This window comes from Salmo salar, chromosome 06 (genome assembly GCF_965601325.2).
Source record: "Salmo salar chromosome 06, fSalSal1, whole genome shotgun sequence".
NCBI lineage: Eukaryota > Metazoa > Chordata > Actinopteri > Salmoniformes > Salmonidae > Salmo > Salmo salar.
Genome location: NC_138296.1, coordinates 60,554,892 through 60,572,549, shown reverse-complemented (window position 1 = coordinate 60,572,549; position 17,658 = coordinate 60,554,892). Strand labels below are relative to the sequence as shown.

At 43.0% G+C, this 17,658-nt stretch overlaps 1 protein-coding gene across 7 annotated transcripts in view; it reads right to left on the bottom strand.

Annotated features, from left to right (window-relative positions):
* myo6a (myosin VIa) overlaps positions 1 to 13,750 on the bottom strand; it is a 104,868-nt gene extending 91,118 nt beyond the window's left edge. For all 7 annotated transcript variants that reach the window (XM_014204923.3, XM_014204924.3, XM_014204926.3 and 4 more), the window contains exon 1: positions 13,544 to 13,750. The gene's annotated coding sequence lies outside the window, so the exon portion shown is untranslated. The remainder of the gene's footprint in view (positions 1 to 13,543) is intronic.
* Between the last annotated feature and the right edge of the window lie 3,908 nt (positions 13,751 to 17,658).

The window sequence follows — 17,658 nt, the reverse complement described above, 5'->3', positions numbered from 1 at the left end:
ATGTGATTGTGAGTTGAGAAGACAAAATCAGAAATACTGTCACATGCTGACCAGACCACTTGTGTGCGCCATGTTGATTTTGTCCACCCACAGACACGATCAGGACACGCAGGATGAAATATCAAAACAAACTCTGAACCAACTATATTCATTTGAAATGTATTAAACATTAGCTTGCTGTTGCTAGCTAATTTGTCCTGGGATATATAAACATTGGTTTATTTTACCTAAAATGCACAATGTCCTCTACGCCGACAATGAATCCACAGATAAAAAAGGGTAATGTTTACCGAGTTAGTTTCTAGTCACCACTCCTCCTCTAGTCTTCTTTGGACTTCATATGGCGGTTGGCAACCAACTTTGAAGTGCATTACCACAACCAACTGGAGCGTGGACCTCAGTTCATCTTTCAATCACCCACGTGGGCATATGCTCCTAAATACCCATGAGATGGCACGTGGGTATATGCTCCTAAATAACAATGATGAGGAGATGGGGAGAGGCAGGACTCGCAGCGTCTCAAATAGAACCAAGCACGCAACGCGGTCAGTGTGGTCAGCATGTTAGAATCTTTTTCCATTGACTGCTATAGACTCAAATAAAAAAGTAAACATTGGCTGTTAATCGCAAAATGTCTTCATATGGTTGGGGGTCACGAGAATTTTCATGATTGATGATTCAGAACATGAAAATCATGTGTCTTGGTAAAATGTATTTTATTACATAAAATGTAAATCGCCAAAGCACATTTTCGCAGAGTTGGTGGACACACTACTCTCGCTCTTCTGAGGATGCCACAATCTGACAAACAGAGGGAGGCAAATATGGGAGAAGAGCTTAGGGAGGATGCCACGAGGGGTGGAAGTGTGTGTGTGTGTGTGTGTGTGTATTTGTTTTGGGAGACATAGCCAAGCCTATTCACTCTAACCAAATGGTATTTTTAAAAAAGGGACAGTTCTGTGAAGAGAGTGAACCAGTGGTATTCATTTGAACGTTCAGGCCAATAGCAGCTGCTGGTTGAAGTTCCTTGTGCGTTTCTGAAGAGGAGCTGGAGATCAAGGCAGACTGTGGCCTTTCCATTCTAAAAGAAAGCCACTGCTACCTTAGCAGAGGAAAGAGTTGAGAGGCAGTGTTTGAATGGGCTGCGAGTTATGCATATTGGGCCTACTCTTCACTCTGCCACAGCTGGAACAAAACAGAGGATTGTTGGAGTATTGTCTGGACTGTCCGCTGCACACAGAGCTTACTGTCACGGTAAAGCAAAGTCACGTGGTGAAGAGACAAAAAGAGAGGCTGCATCCCAAATGTCACCCTACGCATTACTTTTGACCAGAGACTAGGGGCCCTGGTCAAAAGCAGTGCACTATACAGAGAATAGGGTACCATTTGGGACACAGACCGCTTCTGAACACAAAACCCTGTGATGGGTTCAGAAACAATGGGCCTGGAGGCTGTGTTGAATGTGCCAGAAGAGCTGAGCCTTCAAAGCCTTGTGAAGCTGCCTGCAAAGTCTCTTTCAATTTCTATGACACTCAGCCTTTCTATGGTTATGCTTAGCTCTAGAAATACAGCATATTAATGGTATGAACTATCGTTTCCTGTTTAATGTGTTTAACATGATTGGTTATCAGATATACCAATTATCTCAGTTACAACTTGCATCACGGAGTAAGAGTCAGGTGGTGGTGGTGGTTTGTCGAGACATGACCCATGTCCCAGAGAGAGAGACTATAAAAGTATGGCTTCCCTGCCCTGAAGGGTGCGTCGGTTTGCCCTAGAACACAGTCTGTACATACCGGACAAAAACAGGTTTCGAAACTATAGAGCATAATGATTTAAGTTAACACCTTACGGATACATCTTGTTAGAACTATGGAGGGAATTCAAATCTTTCACTGTCATGCTCACACAACAGAAATGTTTTTCCTCAGACAGGGTTCCACCCATAGAAATAGAATGAGTAGAACCGGTTCGAAACTTCTAACCTTGGCAATTGGTCTGGTAAACTCATTCTAAGGTTCCTGACGGATGGTTCCTGACTGCAGGTCAGAAATAGGGCTTTCATCCATGCCCTGTTAACTGGAGCTGACACAGGCTCAGCAGGAGTAGTTCCCTGATCCTGGTTCCAGCCAGTCTGGTCTAGGAAGGTCATGCCTACTAGGGTCACGCTCACCAGACGTGAGTCTAGGGTTTAAACAAGGGTTTTAAAACTCAGGAGGTAGCCAACAGTACCTGAACTTGGCCTGTATTACTGCTCATGTTCTCAATTTGACAACATTTCTCCAGTTTGTGTGCCCAGTGAGTGATTGACCCAGTATAGGCAACTGTACAAAAGCTGAAGCATTACTCTCCTAAAGCCAAGCCTTGCCCAAACTAGGAGTGTAAAAGGATAAGAAGATTACCAGCTTTTTGCTATTGAAGTGGACAGGAATCTCCTCCCCTTCCGAGTCCTCCCCCCCCCCCCCCCCCCCCCATTCCTAGAGACTCCATTTTGTGATCTCCCTCACAGTCCAGTGAATTTGGTTTTGATGAGGTCAGCAGATGCAGTGAATCTAAAGCCTAACTTCAACCTACAACCCGTGTTACACAGCTTAAAGATTGACAAGAATCATCTTCCTCAAGTCTAACACCATTAAAAAGGTTCTCAGAGGGACTCTACAACTTAAAAAGTTAAACATTGGACAAATTCTACAGGTCTAGTGGTTCGAATCAATTCCTTCCTATAGGGCCTAATTCCTATAGTTGTTTAGAGGTGTTGGGCATATTCAGACCCCTTGACTTTTTACACATTGTTACGTTACAGCCTTATTCTAAAATTGATTAAAATTGTTCCACACACACACTCATTGACAAAGCGAAAAAAGGTTTTTAGAAATGTTAATTTTAAAAATAAATTTACATAAGTATAAAGACCCTTCACTCAGTACTTTGTTGAAGCACCTATGGCAGCGATTACAGCCTCGAGTCTACTTGGGTATGAAGTTACAAGTCTGGCACAGCTGTATTTGGGGAGTTTCTCCCATTCTGCTCAAGCTCTGTCAGGTTGGATGGGGAGTGTCGCTGCACAGCTATTTTCAGGTCTCTCCAGAGATGTTCAATCGGGTTCAAGTCCGGGCTCTGGCTGGGCCACTCAAGGACATTCTGGGACTTGTCCCATACATTGAGACTTGTCACTTCTGGGTTGTCTTGGCTGTGTGTTTAGGGTCGTTGTCCTGCTGGACATGAACCGTCGCCCCAGTCTGAGGTCCTGAGCGCTCTGGAGCTGGTTACTCTGGAGCAGGAACTCTGTACTTCGCTCCATTCAGCTTTCCCTCGATCCGGACTAGTCTCCCAGTTTATGCCACTGAAAAACATTCCACAGCATGATGCTTCCACCACCATGCTTCACTGCAGGAATGGTGACAGGTTTCCTCCAGACACGACACTTCAGGCTAAAGAGTTCAATCTTGGTTTCATCAGACCAGAGAATCTTGTTTCTCATAGTATGAGTCCTTTAGGTGCTTTTTGGCAAACTCCAAGCGGGCTGTCATGCGCCTTTAACTGAGGAGTGGTTTCTGTCTGGCCACTCTACCATAAAGGCCTGATGGTGGAGTGCTGCAGAGATGGTTGTCCTTCTGGTTCTCCCATCTCCACAGAGGAACTCTGGAGCTCTGTCAGAGTGACCATTGGGTTCTTGGTAAACCTCCCTGACCAAGGCCTTCCCTGTAGCTCAGTTGGTAGAGCATGGTGTTTGCAATGCCAGGGTTGTGGGTTCGATTCCCACGGGGGGCCAGCACAGAAGAAGAAAAAAAAAAAATGTATGAAATGTATGCATTCACTACTATAAGTCGCTCTGGATAAGAGCGTCTGCTAAATGCCTAAAATGTAAATCTAAAATGTAAGGCCCTTCTCCTCTGATTGCTCAGTTTGGCTGGGCGGCCATCTCTAGGAAGAGTCTTGTTGGTTCAAAACTTCTTCCATTTAAGAATGATGGAGTTCACTGTGTTCTTGGGGACCTTCAATGCTGCACAAATGTTTTGGCAACCTGGCACCCTTCCCCAGACAAGGTGTGTGCCTTTTCTAAATCATGTCCAATCAATTGAATTTACCACCGTTGGACTCCAATCAAGTTGTAGAAAACATTAAATAATGATTAATGGAAACAGGATGTCCCTGCGCTCAATTGAGTCTCATAGCAAACGGTCTGAATACTTATGTAAATAAGGCATGTTTATTTTTATACATTTGCAAAACATTTCTAAAAACGTGTTTTCGCTTTGTCATTATGGGGTAAATTTGTGTAGACTGATGAGGAAAAACATTTATTTAATCCATTTTAGAACAAGGCTGTAACGTGACATGTGGAAGAAGGGAAGGGGCCTGAATACTTTCCGAATGCACTTTAAATAACAATTGTCCAAATTCAACCCAACTTTAATCCACAAAAAGATTAGCAAAATGTTTTGCCCCTAATGAACTGAGCAGTATTTCTGCCTAAGCATAGACGAGAGGATTTGATCATCATTGCACGGCACTAGATCTAGGATACATCCACTGGTATTATGAACAAACTGACTAAATGGCCAGAGTGGCTTACAGAGCACACATTATTACCAGAAATTAAAGTATCAGTAAAACAATGAAAAGGAGCTTAACATGTTCAGTGTCAATTCACTTCTAAATGTGCCCAGCCTTATGGCACCACAGCTTCCAGGAACATTTCAACTCCTCCACCAAGAAGTCCATCACTATTCAAGTTCATATTAAAAGTACAGTCTTGTATTTTATTTCCAATCATGCTTCTCGAGTCGTGAGCCATCATCATTGATTCCATCGTCGCATACAACGAGTCATGCCAATCTTCCATTGACATACTGTATGCATAGGCTAATTTTGGTGTGGCTCACTCAAATAAGGGTTCCACTCACTGAAAACGAGACAGCACTGGGGCCCTGTCTGTGCAGTCGGTCTTTTGTTAACTAACCCCTAAGATAACTTCCTCTACCGCCAGTCCCTCGAGACATACAGACAAAATCTCTTCCCCACAATCTTGTCTTTTCAGGCGTACAGTAATCTCTTTGCTGTGTGAACACCACTGATTATTCTATGTGCACATCCCAAACAGCACCCTATTCCCTTTAAAGCGCACTACTTTTGACAGGGGCCATAGGTCTCTGGCCATACGTAGTGCACTAGGGAATAGGGTGCCATTTGGGACCAGAGACTCTACAGACGCCCACAATGAATAGAGTGGAAGCCTCAGTGGCGCCACGGTCGGAAGACACTCCAACAGCAACATAGGCACACTGCCGACCAAAGAACCAGGAGAGGAGTCCCCACTTCCCCCAGAGGCCATCAATCTTATCCAGCTAAAGAGAACATGGAAAAACACATGGAGACACTGACTGGAGCCCAATGGGACTGGAAGGGAAACAGTGGTGGCCTCTCTCACACACACAGTAGGCCCAGGAAACCCAGACCGACAAACTCACAGTAGAGTCTGGAGGCCCCAAGCTGCTTATTCCACTGTGTTTCTTAAAAGCACTAGTTGAGTATCAGCAGCAGTACAGGATGGATAGCAACACAGTGGAGAGCTAAGTTTAGTAAAAAGCTATACATGATTAAAGGCGATAGAGACATGTGAATAATGGATGCTGGAGGTAAATGCTGATTTTAAAAATATATAATAAGTGAATGCTGAATGCTCATCCCATGGGCGAGGCAAAACTTTCCACTGCTCTATAGAATCAGAATGTTTCTGTGTAGAAAAATTGCCAAAAAAAACAGCCCTCAATTAAAAGCGAAAAAGCGCTGGTCTATTATTCCCTTTTATGTCACAGGGTTGGGATAAGGGAGCGGATGGAATAATATGGGTCAAAGTTCGCCTTGAATAAGCTTTACCCATACATAGCCTACACCATCCCTTCACCATCCCCAAGTCCAGGAAATGCACAGTACTATATAAAGCCACGACTACATGGAACTCTTCCACCTTGAGTAACTCAAGCTAGAAGTAAAACTTGATAAATAAAAAATAAATTGATAAAAACACCTCATGGAACCACATGGATTGTGGAGACACACAACTGTAAATATTTTATCAATCTAATACATTTGTAATATTGGAGCAATGTAAACGTGTATAAACGCAATGTCTTGTATTATGATGCATTGTTTTATTCCTGTTTGGACCCCAGGAAGAGCAGCTGCTGCCGTGGTAGCTAATGGGGATCCTAATTAGGGTTGTCACGATACCAGTATTGCGATATCGGATTTTCCATGGCATAAAGGAAAACACAAAGCAGACTAAACTCTTTACTCCATTAAAAGTACTGCATGTAAAATATTGTGTACCGTAATTTCCAAACTATTAAGCGCACCTGAATATAAGCCGCACCCACTGAATAAAAAAAATATGATTTTGAACATAAATAAGCCGCACATGTCTATAAGCCGCAGGTGCCTACCGGTACATTAAAACAAATGAACTTTACACAGGCTTTAACGAAACACGGCTTGTAACACGACTCATTAAGACCAAGCTCCCGTGCAGCAGCTCCATTTCCAACAGCCAGATCAATCGCCTTCAACTTGAAAGCTGCATCATATGCATTTCTCCGTGTCTTTGCCATGATGAGGGTGACAAAATGACTACCGTAATCAGAATGATGGGAAGTTTGAGAGCGCTCGATTTAATCTAAACAGTAAACAAAAAAGTTGTTTGACCTTAACCCGTTCGGCAATTTCATTGGTCTAATGAAAGCTTCATGCCGCCCAAAAAAACTGAGCACGTCACAGAATGTGTTTTTTTGGAGATTTTTTTTTTTAAAAGCTGTAAGAAAAAAAAAAAAATCCATATATTAGCCGTGTCATTGTTTAAGCCACGAGGTTCAAAGCCTGGGAAAAAATTTGCGGCTTATAGTCCGGAATTTACGGTACTATAGCCTGGAAAAGAAACATGTGACTCAGGGTGACAACATAAGGCCGCTTGTTCCAACATTAGAACTTTTTTCCTCAAGAAATTCAGTCAGCTTTATGTTTTGTTACCTTGCCACGATACCGCAACCCTAATAAATACAATACTGAACAAAAATATAAAACATGGGAATAACACTTTACAATAGCTGAAATAAGATATCAGAAATGTCCCATCGGTACAAACAAATTCTCAAATGTTGTGCACTCATTTCTTTATGCTCACTAACAGGAATGTTTCTCATTTGCCAAGATAATTCATCCACCTGACAGTTGTGGCATGTCAAGAAGCAGATTAAACAGCACGATCATTACAAAGGTGCACATTGTGCTGAGACAATAAAAGGCAGCTAAAATGTGCAGTTGTGTCACACCTCAATGCCACAGGTGTTTCAAGTTGAGGGAGTGTGCAATTGGCACGTTGACTGCAGGAATGTCCACCAGAGCTGTTGCCAGAGAATTGAATGTTCATATCTCTACCATAAGCCACCTCCAGAGTCATTTTAGAGAATTTGGCAGTACGTCCAACCGGCCTCACAACCACAGACCACGTGTAACCACGCTAGCCCAGGATCCCCACATCCAGCTTATTCACCTTCGGGATCGTCAGAGACAAGCCACCCAGACAGCTGATGAAACTGTGGGTTTGCACAGCCTAAGAATTTCTGCATGAACTGTCAGAAGACGTCTCAGGGAAGCACATCTGCATGCTCGTCATCTTCACCAGGGTCTTGGACCTGACTGCAGTTCGGCGTCATAACCGACTTCAGTGGGTAAATGCTCACCTTTGATGGCCACTGGCACGCTGGAGAAGTGTGCTCTTCATGGATGAATACCGGTTTCAACTGTACCAGGAAAATGGCAGACAACATGTATGGTGTCATGTTGGCGAGCAGTTTGCTGCACAATTTCTGAAAGCTGAAAACGTTCCAGTTCTTCCAGACATGTCACCATCCATTGAGCATGTTTGGGATGCTCTGGTTCGACAACACGTTCCAGTTCCTGCCAATATCCAGAAATGTCGCACAGCCATTGAAGAGGAGCGAGACAACATTCCACAGGCCACAAACAGCCTGATCAACTTTATGCGAAGGAGATGTGTTGCGCTGCATGAGGCAAATGGTCACACCGGATACTAACTGGTTTTCTGCTCCACGCCTCAATTTTTTTTTTAAAGGTATCTTTGACCAACAGATGCATATCTGTATTCCAAGTCATGTGAAATTCATAGATTATGAAGTAAATTCATTTGGCCCTAAAGAAAAATCAGTCAATTGAACTGTAACTGCGTAAAATATTTGAAAATGTGGCGTCAATATTTTTGTTCAGAATAAGTACCTAATGAGCCTTCAGGGATGGCAATGGAAGGGATAAATAATACATTCATATATTACAAATGGAAACTCTTTAGTCTAAACTCATAGCTTAGAGCACTAGCTGGCTGCAGACAGTGAAAAAGTGAAAAGAGAAGCAAATAAATTGATTTAACAGGCCTCTGTCTAGCCTGTGCGTTGTGGCTGTGTGTACTAGGCCTATTCAGCCTTGGGCACTGGTATAAAAACAATCAAGCTGATACTCAAATCCTATCAGATACACACTTCCTATCAGCAACAACACTAAAACATACGAGTACTGGGCAATTCCATGCTAACAGAAGGACAAGAGACAGATTTTTACCTTACACAAAACATCCACGTAAAATTGACAAATACACATTAGGTTAATTGAAGAACAGTGCATATGATGTGAAAACCTCCCTCAGTTTTTGTGACCAAGTACGCCCCCAAAAATGTCTACACTGAATTAAGATTGAAAGATGTCAGAAAGAATGGGGTGTCAGATATGACACCTTGAGTTTGAAAAAAATCTATTTTGGTTATTCAACTACAGTAAATGAAGTGGATTAACACCTGATAACTGAATGACATCACGGATCCCTGATGTGTACTATACAGAAATGCATACTTCTAGATATGTGATGTGTTCATTGTGATGCATCCTGAATAAGTACACAAGAGGTAGAAACATGCAATATCCTCCTTCTGCATGTTTGGGTATTATTTGACACATTGGCTATTATTCTAATTCTAAAACAAAATGTTGGTATTAGTTGGCAAGGGTCTTAACGTCAACATTATTGGGTTGAGGCATTTCTAATAGAAAACAGCTACCAGATAATCTTAAAAGCAAAAGACCCCTTTTCCATCTGTTAAACCATTAATCAAAATGGCTTTGCTTATTCAAAATCTTTTGATAGGGGAAAAAAAATGATATGCCTTAATTTCTCAAAAATAGACTCTTTGCTTTCATTTGACATCAAATGGTATGCGCCCTCATGAACTTCACATTGGTGCTCATGGGTCCTTTTACATGGAAATGGCCTACGTTAACTGTAGCGTGCACTGGAGACTAAACCACGTAGGCTATTGTCCTTACAGTCTGTACTATTGCTATCTGGTACAGAGAGTAACTCCATTTCTGAGGGCAGCCTTGGCTTGAGGTTCCAAAGATCAAAAACGAGTGATCTCTGGCGTCAGGGACGAGGTATAATGCAATGTATGTTACACTACCTGCCTTAATTATGTCTGGGTTCATTTGCATGCATGTTGCCAGCTAAATCACGTGAGGCATTAAATTAGGCAATAAGGCCAAGTTCACAGCTGAGCTATGGAGGGAGAAAAACAAATGAACTGAAGATTTGAGCCCACTCCCAAAACGCAACAGTGCGATGTGGTAAAAGTGTCATATCAAATGTGCCATGGGCAGTACTAAAGATTCAGTCAGTACAGAGGCTCAGCCATTTGGTTTAGGAAGGGAAGAGAGAAAACATTCCATAAATGGTATCATATAGATATGTGACAGATGGGGGGAAAAAAAGTCTTAATTAGAAAGATGAATACAATTCCACGCTTATTCACAATGCGAATATGGTCATATTGCGTATGACCTCTAGGGGGCAATGAAGTTCTATCTACCGCAGTCAGTCTGAATCTCAAACTGAACAATTTGCCCATAAGCCCTTTATCGAGTGGGCACTTGCTGTTTTGTTCGATAGTGATCACTAGTCTGCAAGTGTTTTGGCCAAAATGAGCATGGAGACGATGCACACTCGAAGTCCCAACTGCCACTTATCAATATTTCAAAATCCATTCGCCAGCATTGTTTTCCGCAACCCGTTGTGCATGCCTCACTCGCTATGAAACACAGATACTGGGGCAGAGACAGACGCCCTGAAAAAGTTGTAAAAGTATAAATCGGTCACCAGTGATTTCATCAGCTGATTTAGTTTGCTGTCTGCTGCTAGGTAGATTCCCTGACAAACACAGGGATGGAATTTTAGCTAGCTAGCCAAGGATGTTGGGCACTACACTGATAAACAGCGTGTAACTTGTCCCTTATTTACAATAGTTTGACAGCTTGCTGATGAAGTTGTAGACATGTTCGCAGCAGTCAGTCTGTACTTCAGCATGTTTCCAAAGAAACAATCGAAACGTTGTAACATTGGGCCCGCTAGAAGCACAGGCAGCGGTATTGACTCAGGGCAGAGCAGGCTGTTCGCTGCTGTTGCTTGCCTTTCTCTGCCATTTTTCCAACGATTACGTGCAGAGTGCTTTATATCCATGGCAAATCATTTGAAAGATGTCTCCTACTAACATTACAGCCTTGATGTGTTAAGTATTCACCTGTCAGTAGAAGTTTTGTGATAACTGCGCTGGGATTTTTATTTTGTGGAAGAAAAAGTTTTGGTTAGGGATTTTTTTAATTTTATTAACATCCCAATTGCATTTAAAGGTGAATGTTTACACCCCTACACATCAGAACATAATTAGTTTTATGTGCTAATAGCACAACGAAAGAAAAAACTAAACTTTCCTTTCACAGCTCCAACCTCCATTGCCTTTCAATCTAAGTCTCTTGTCCTGCACAACAAAGCTAGTTTGGTGGACTTATGAATGTGTATGTACGTACAACAGACACTAGAGCCTGACAGCACCTGGAGAAGAGGTTCGATAGCCTACACCTCAAACTGTGTAAGGTGACACTCCTCATCACACTAAACTGAGACCTCAGTCTGATCACTGGGGCATGACTAATTCAGCCCACATTACACTAATTACAAAGGTGATGGAGTCTGGAACCTTACATAGAGCATCATACCATCCAGAAACGCGATCCATTTGTGCAGTCCCGTCCCCATTCTGTCATCACTGGCACCCACCGCACTACTGTTGTGGTTAGCCTTAAAAATCTGCTTCGGTTATGGGTGGAGTCAACGTTAGCGTCCCAAATAGCAACCTATTCCCTATATAGAGCACTACTTTTTACCAGGACCCCGGTCAAATGTAGGGCACTATCAAGGATACAGCCAATGCCTGATGAGAGGGTCACAGTAATCCTGGCTGGGCCAACGTGTGGGATGTTGTTTTAGGAAAACGTCTCCAAGTTTCACAATCAACACACAGACGGGAGTAATTAAATAAGTAACCAGTGAGATTACATTTTACAGCCTCAAAAACCTTGAGTTTTGTAGTGTACGCGCAGCACCAGTAAATCCAAAGGCCTTCATACAGGGTATGGCACCATACCATATCTCAAGACCAAATGGAAAAGTAGGCTTTAGGACCACGCGGAGCATCGCCTGGAGAGAAGCTGCCAGTCTGCCACGCCTTTCATTAAAAAAAGAAAAAAGCAGAGATGGGGCCAGATGGCTGACCAGCAAAGTAAACTGTTTAGGCAGTGCGCTGATTGCTTGAAATTTAACATGGCATTTGAACTTGGGCTTGTAAGCCTCCACCAGATGTTTTATGCACCGGTTACTTTAAATATTAATGTCAGCATAGGAGGCGTGTCCAATAGGCTAGTTGCTTCCCCTAAAGTAAATTTTATGAAATGTGCCAAGATTTACTATATAATTACTCATGTCTATACAGAAATAAATAAAATCATTCAAAATAATACACCAGAGAGCATGATTTGGCCACAGAGGATCATTAGTCTTTTAAAAATGAGCTATGGATTGTTTTAAGCACGCAATTTGGGCAGCGCTGACTGCAAATCGTCTATCAAATAGCTGATTGTTGAGTTGCAGAGGTCAATGAAAAGCAGGTAAATAGGCCTAGCTCAATATTTTAAAATACAATTGTAGGAAAAACTGTTTGCTGTAAGTAAAATATTAATCTGTCTCTAGTTATCTTACTTCTCAACTCCCAATTGAGTGCACAGTAGCCTATCTTACTGGCACCAGTGGAAAGCATCAGCCATATCCCACTGTCTTCATCATTGGACCAGTACCACTGGAAGGTTTTCCAGCTGAACTGACACCACTGCCTTCATATGAATCAGGTTAACTTTAGTGAACTTCTGAAAAATTGAGAATGGTCCTCCCCTTCCTCCTATAAAGGAGCCTCCACTGGGTCTCGCCATTATGGTCTTCAAAATGTAAACAAACAAAAAACAGGTTAGTTCAGGAGCTGGGTGGTAAAGTGAGCATTTCCTGAAATGGACTTTGAAGTTTTAATTCTCTCAACTTTTACTAGCAGGATGTCACAGGTACTACACCTCTGTGGCAAAAAGCAGCAGTATCACTGTGACATGACTCATACCAATTCACTCTCGTAAAACCAGGTAGGGAAATGACCAAAGATCATAGTGCCTCGAAAAACGATGACAGATAATGTTCTGTAGAAAACGTCCCTCCATAAACTGTGGGATCAATGGAAAAATTGTCAACTTGACAGCTCTAGTTCTTTCCATCATCAGGGGTCTGTCTGTCTGATCTAGTTGTCGGACCGAGAACAGCGTTGCTTACATTGCACACACACTGAACTCTTATGTAATCATTAAACAGAGAGGTACAATTTTCAGGACAGTAGGCTACACATGTGAAAAGAGCATAGGCATTAGTTACTGCGGTCATAACGAGAACACGCACACCTGTGTGTCCATATAAGACAATCTCTGTTTCTATTTTCAACACTGTGTACTGTAAGATATATGCGGGCCTAGGCCCATACTTCATTAACACTGGGGGAAGACAATGAATACAAAAACCGGTACACCACGACCAGGGGACAAGTAAGGGTTCCATTAATCCTCATGGAGTCGCGTTGATGATGCATGATTGACAGGATTGTATTGGAATAGAACTGGTCGTTGGAACGGTTATAAAACAACCGTCTGGGCATCGCCTATTGTGCATGCTCTACAGCTGGGAAACGACTGAACTGAAGAGTGGTGTAATGAACCTTCAGTGATTCCCACATTGTTCTGTCCTGGAGTGTTTGTCAAAATGTCGAATTTTCCAGATATACGTTCATATCATTCGAAACCTGTAGTGTTTTCTGAAAGGGAGCATTGCTTTCAGCGACAATGGCAACACAATTCCACATTCCAAGATGCTGCGTTCACGGTTTTCGAAAGTAATGATACATTTTGATGGCTATCGCTTTCTGTGTTGACAGCCTCCATTGGCATCAATGTAGCCTGCTAACGTTAGCCAGCTACGGAAAACTACCACCATTTCCAAAGCTTCAACAATTACATTGGATTCAGTTTGTGGAGGAAAAAGACAGTCGCGGACGTTACCTACCTCGTATGCGTTTCAACCTGTGCAGTCGGACACTTATTGTCTATAAAAAATGTAAAGTTTCCACGATAGACTGCCGGGTGAAGATCCAACCTCCGAGCTCTCCCAGAGCTCCCCTTCCTGCAGCAGCACCCTCCGACTCCCTCAGAAGTCTTGGTGTGCGTTCATTACGGAACCCATTTACCGTTTAAGAACCAAACGGAAGCAAACAGAGCAAAACGAGAGTTTCTGTTGGACAAATTCAAGTAGGTCCCGCCCAGTTTCGTTTCGTTCATTTCCGTTTAAGAAACGTTTGGCAACAGAATAAGAGGAATGAATACACCCCAGGGAATTGCTCGTGACGTCATGAGCATCACAAGCAGTAGCATCCACTGACCATTGGGAGCGCTTAACACTGAGTGTCAGTTGTACACATTTAACATTCTTCACCGAGTATACTAAACATTAGTAGTATCACCTTCCAAATATTGAGTTGCACCCCCACCTTTTGACCTCAGACCAGCCTCAATTCGTCAGGGCATGGACTCTACAAGTGTGGAAAGCGTTCCACTGAGATGCTGGCCCACGTTAACTCCAATGCTTCCCACAGTTGTGCCTGGCACCTACTACCATACCCCTATTCAAAGGCACTTAAATCTTTTGTCTTGCCCATTCACCATCTGAATGGCACACAGCCACAATCCATGTCTCAAGGCTTAGAAATCTCCTCCCCTTCATCTATACTAATTGAAACGGATTTAACAAGTGACATCAATAAAGGATCATATCTTTTACCTGGTCAGTCTCATCAAAAGAGCAGGTGTTCTTAATGTTTTCTATATCCAGAGTATGTATCCATTATATTTTTAAATTGTCTATGCATCTACTGTTATATGGCTCAATAGCCATAATTATTTCCAAGCAATTATGCTGGGTTGCTAAGAAAAAGGAAGACAGACAGCATTGCAGACCAAGTTTCCACACAACACCACGACTTGGGCATCATACATTTTTGAGTGACCTAGTAACATTAAACTGGTGAAGTTTTCCCCCCTAAAGAAGTCATCCAATACCAGATTGAAAGCTGATAGCTACATATCATTAGAGAATCACCTGAGAGGAGGGCAGGGCTACATCTGCTTCATGTTTCTGTACACACAGACAATGGGACAAAATGGTGCCTCAAGTGTACTCATATCACCTCACCGGTGGGTCCCAATAATGTCTCATGTATCGTTTACTACTTCCCATAATTCTAAAAGCATTGGATTGGTAGAGGCATTGGATAGTGGTAGTTTCCACCATGTTTCTGGGACAAAATGGTGCCTCAAGTGTACTTATATCACCTCACCGGTGCGTCCCAATAATGCATCATGTCTCCTGAACTGTTCACTACTTCCCATAATTCTAAAAGCATTGGATTGGTGGAGGCATTGGCTAGTGGTAGGTTCCACCATGTTTCTTATTCCACTAATTGCCTTTAAAAGGTACAGGGAAGTGAACAAGTGCACACTTCGGGAGGAAGGAGAGCCTACCAGATGAGCTAAATTACTTCTTTCCCCCTTCGAGGCAAGTAACACTGAAACATGCATGAGAGCACCAGCTGTTCCGGATGACTGTGTGATCACGTACTCCGCAGGCGATGTGAGCAAGACCTTTAAACGGGTCAACATTCACAATGCCGCAGGGCCAGACGGATTACTAGGACGTGTACTCCGAGCATGCGCTGACCAACTGGCAAGTGTCTTCACTGACATTTTCAACCTCTCCCTGTCTGAGTCTGTAATACCAACATGTTTCAAGCATACCACCATAGGCCCTGTGCCCAAGAACACTAAGGTAACCTGCGTAAATGACTACTGACCTGTAGCACTCACACAGCCAAGTCAACAAACAGATTACCGACCATTTCGAATCCCACCGCACCCTCTCCACTATGCAATCTGGTTTCAGAGCTGGTCATGGGTGCACCTCAGCCACGCTCAAGGTCCTAAACGACATCGTAACCGCCATCGATAAGAAACAATACTGTGCTGCCGTATTCATTGACCTGGCCAAAGCTTTTGACTCTGTTAATCACCACATCCTCATCGGCAGACTCAGTAGCCTTGGTTTCTCAAACGATTGCGTCGCCTGGTTCACCAACTACTTCTCTGACAGAGTTCAGTGTGTCAAATCGGAGGGCCTGCTGTCCGGACCTCTGACAGGCTCTATGGGGGTACCACAGGGTTCAATTCTTGGGCCAACTCTTTTCTCTGTATACATCAATGATGTCGCTCTTGCTGCTGGTGAATCTCTGATCCACCTCTACGCAGACGACACCATTCTGTATACTTCTGGCCCTTCTTTGGACACTGTGTTAACAACCCTCCAGACGAGCTTCAATGCCATTCAACTCTCCTTCCGTGGTCTCCAACTGCTCCTAAACACAAGTAAAACTAAATGCATGCTCTTCAACCGATCGCTGCCTGCACCTGCCCGCCTGTCCAGCATCACTTCTCTGGACGGTTCTAACAGAATTTGTGGACAACTACAAATACCTAGGTGTCTGGTTAGACTGTAAACTCTCCTTCCAGACTCACATCAATCATCTCCAATCCAAAGTTAAATCTAGAATTGGCTTCCTATTTCGCAACAAAGCATCCTTCACTCATGCTGCCAAACATACCCTCGTAAAACTGACCATCCTACCAATCCTCGACTTCGGCGATGTCATTTACAAAATAGCCTCCAATACCCTACTCAACAAGCTGGATGCAGTCTATCACAGTGCCATCCGTTTTGTCACCAAAGCCCCATATACTACCCACCACTGCGACCTGTACGCTCTCGTTGGCTGGCTTTTGCTTCATAATCGTCGCCAAACACATTGGCTCCAGGTCATCTACAAGACCCTGCTAGGTAAAGTCCCCCCTTATCTCCGCTCACTGGTCACCATAGCAGCACCCACCTGTAGCACGCGCTCCAGCAGGTATATCTCTCTGGTCACCCCTAAAGCCAACTCCTCCTTTGGTCGTCTCTCCTTCCAGTTCTCTGCTGCCAATGACTGGAACGAACTACAAAAATCTCTGAAACTGGAAACACTTATCTCCCTCACTAGCTTTAAGCACCAGCTATCAGAGCAGCTCCCAGATCACTGCACCTGTACATAGCCCATCTATAATTTATCCCAAACTACTACCTCTTCCCCTACTGTATTTATTTATTTTGTTCCTTTGCACCATATTATTTATATTTTATCTTTGAACTTTCTTCAAACTACAAATCTACCATTCCAGTGTTTTACTTGCTATACTTTATTTACTTTGCCACCATGGCCTTTTTTGCCTTTACCTCCCTTATCTCACATCATTTGCTCACATTGTATATAGTCTTATTTTTTTCTACTGCATCATTGATTGTATGTTGTTTTACTCCATGTGTAACTCTGTGTTTTTGTATGTTGTCGAACTGCTTTGCTTTATCTTGGCCAGGTCGCAATTGTAAATGAGAACTTGTTCTCAACTTGCCTACCTGGTTAAATAAAGGTGAAATAAAATAAAAAATAAAAAACTTGATTTGATATATTTGGGATATAAGATATGGAGGGGAAAGCACACATATATTACACTCCACACCTGGTGAGGTGAGCTAGTTCATGGCCACCTTGCATGATGTGCATAAGAAATGCAAATCCAGGTTATGCTGGAGGAAATGTGGTTTGTTTGTCTATTCACCATCCCACTAGGGACAGCCCTCATGAAAAACAAGGCTAGCTGTGCAAACAGCATTATGGCCTATACACCATGGAAACTATGGTGACTGGCAGAATAGGTCTGGATGCACTTGACATTTCAGAGGGACAATAGATACTGTCCGTCACATTGCAGAGGACAGTGCGAGGATGCATTGATCCTACTTAAGCTTCTAAAATATTTACACAACATTGTCTGTGACCATAACCGCAGTAAAGACTTAAAAGGCAGGTAAGGCAGCTCCAGGTTATTCACTCCTTGTCTGCATCCCAAATATAGTGCACTACTTTTGACCAGAGTACTATGGGCCCTAGTCAAATGTAGTCCATTATATAGGTGCCCTGGTTGGAAGTGATGCACTATAAAGGGAATAGTGTGCCATTTGTTAGGTAACATCGGTTTCTA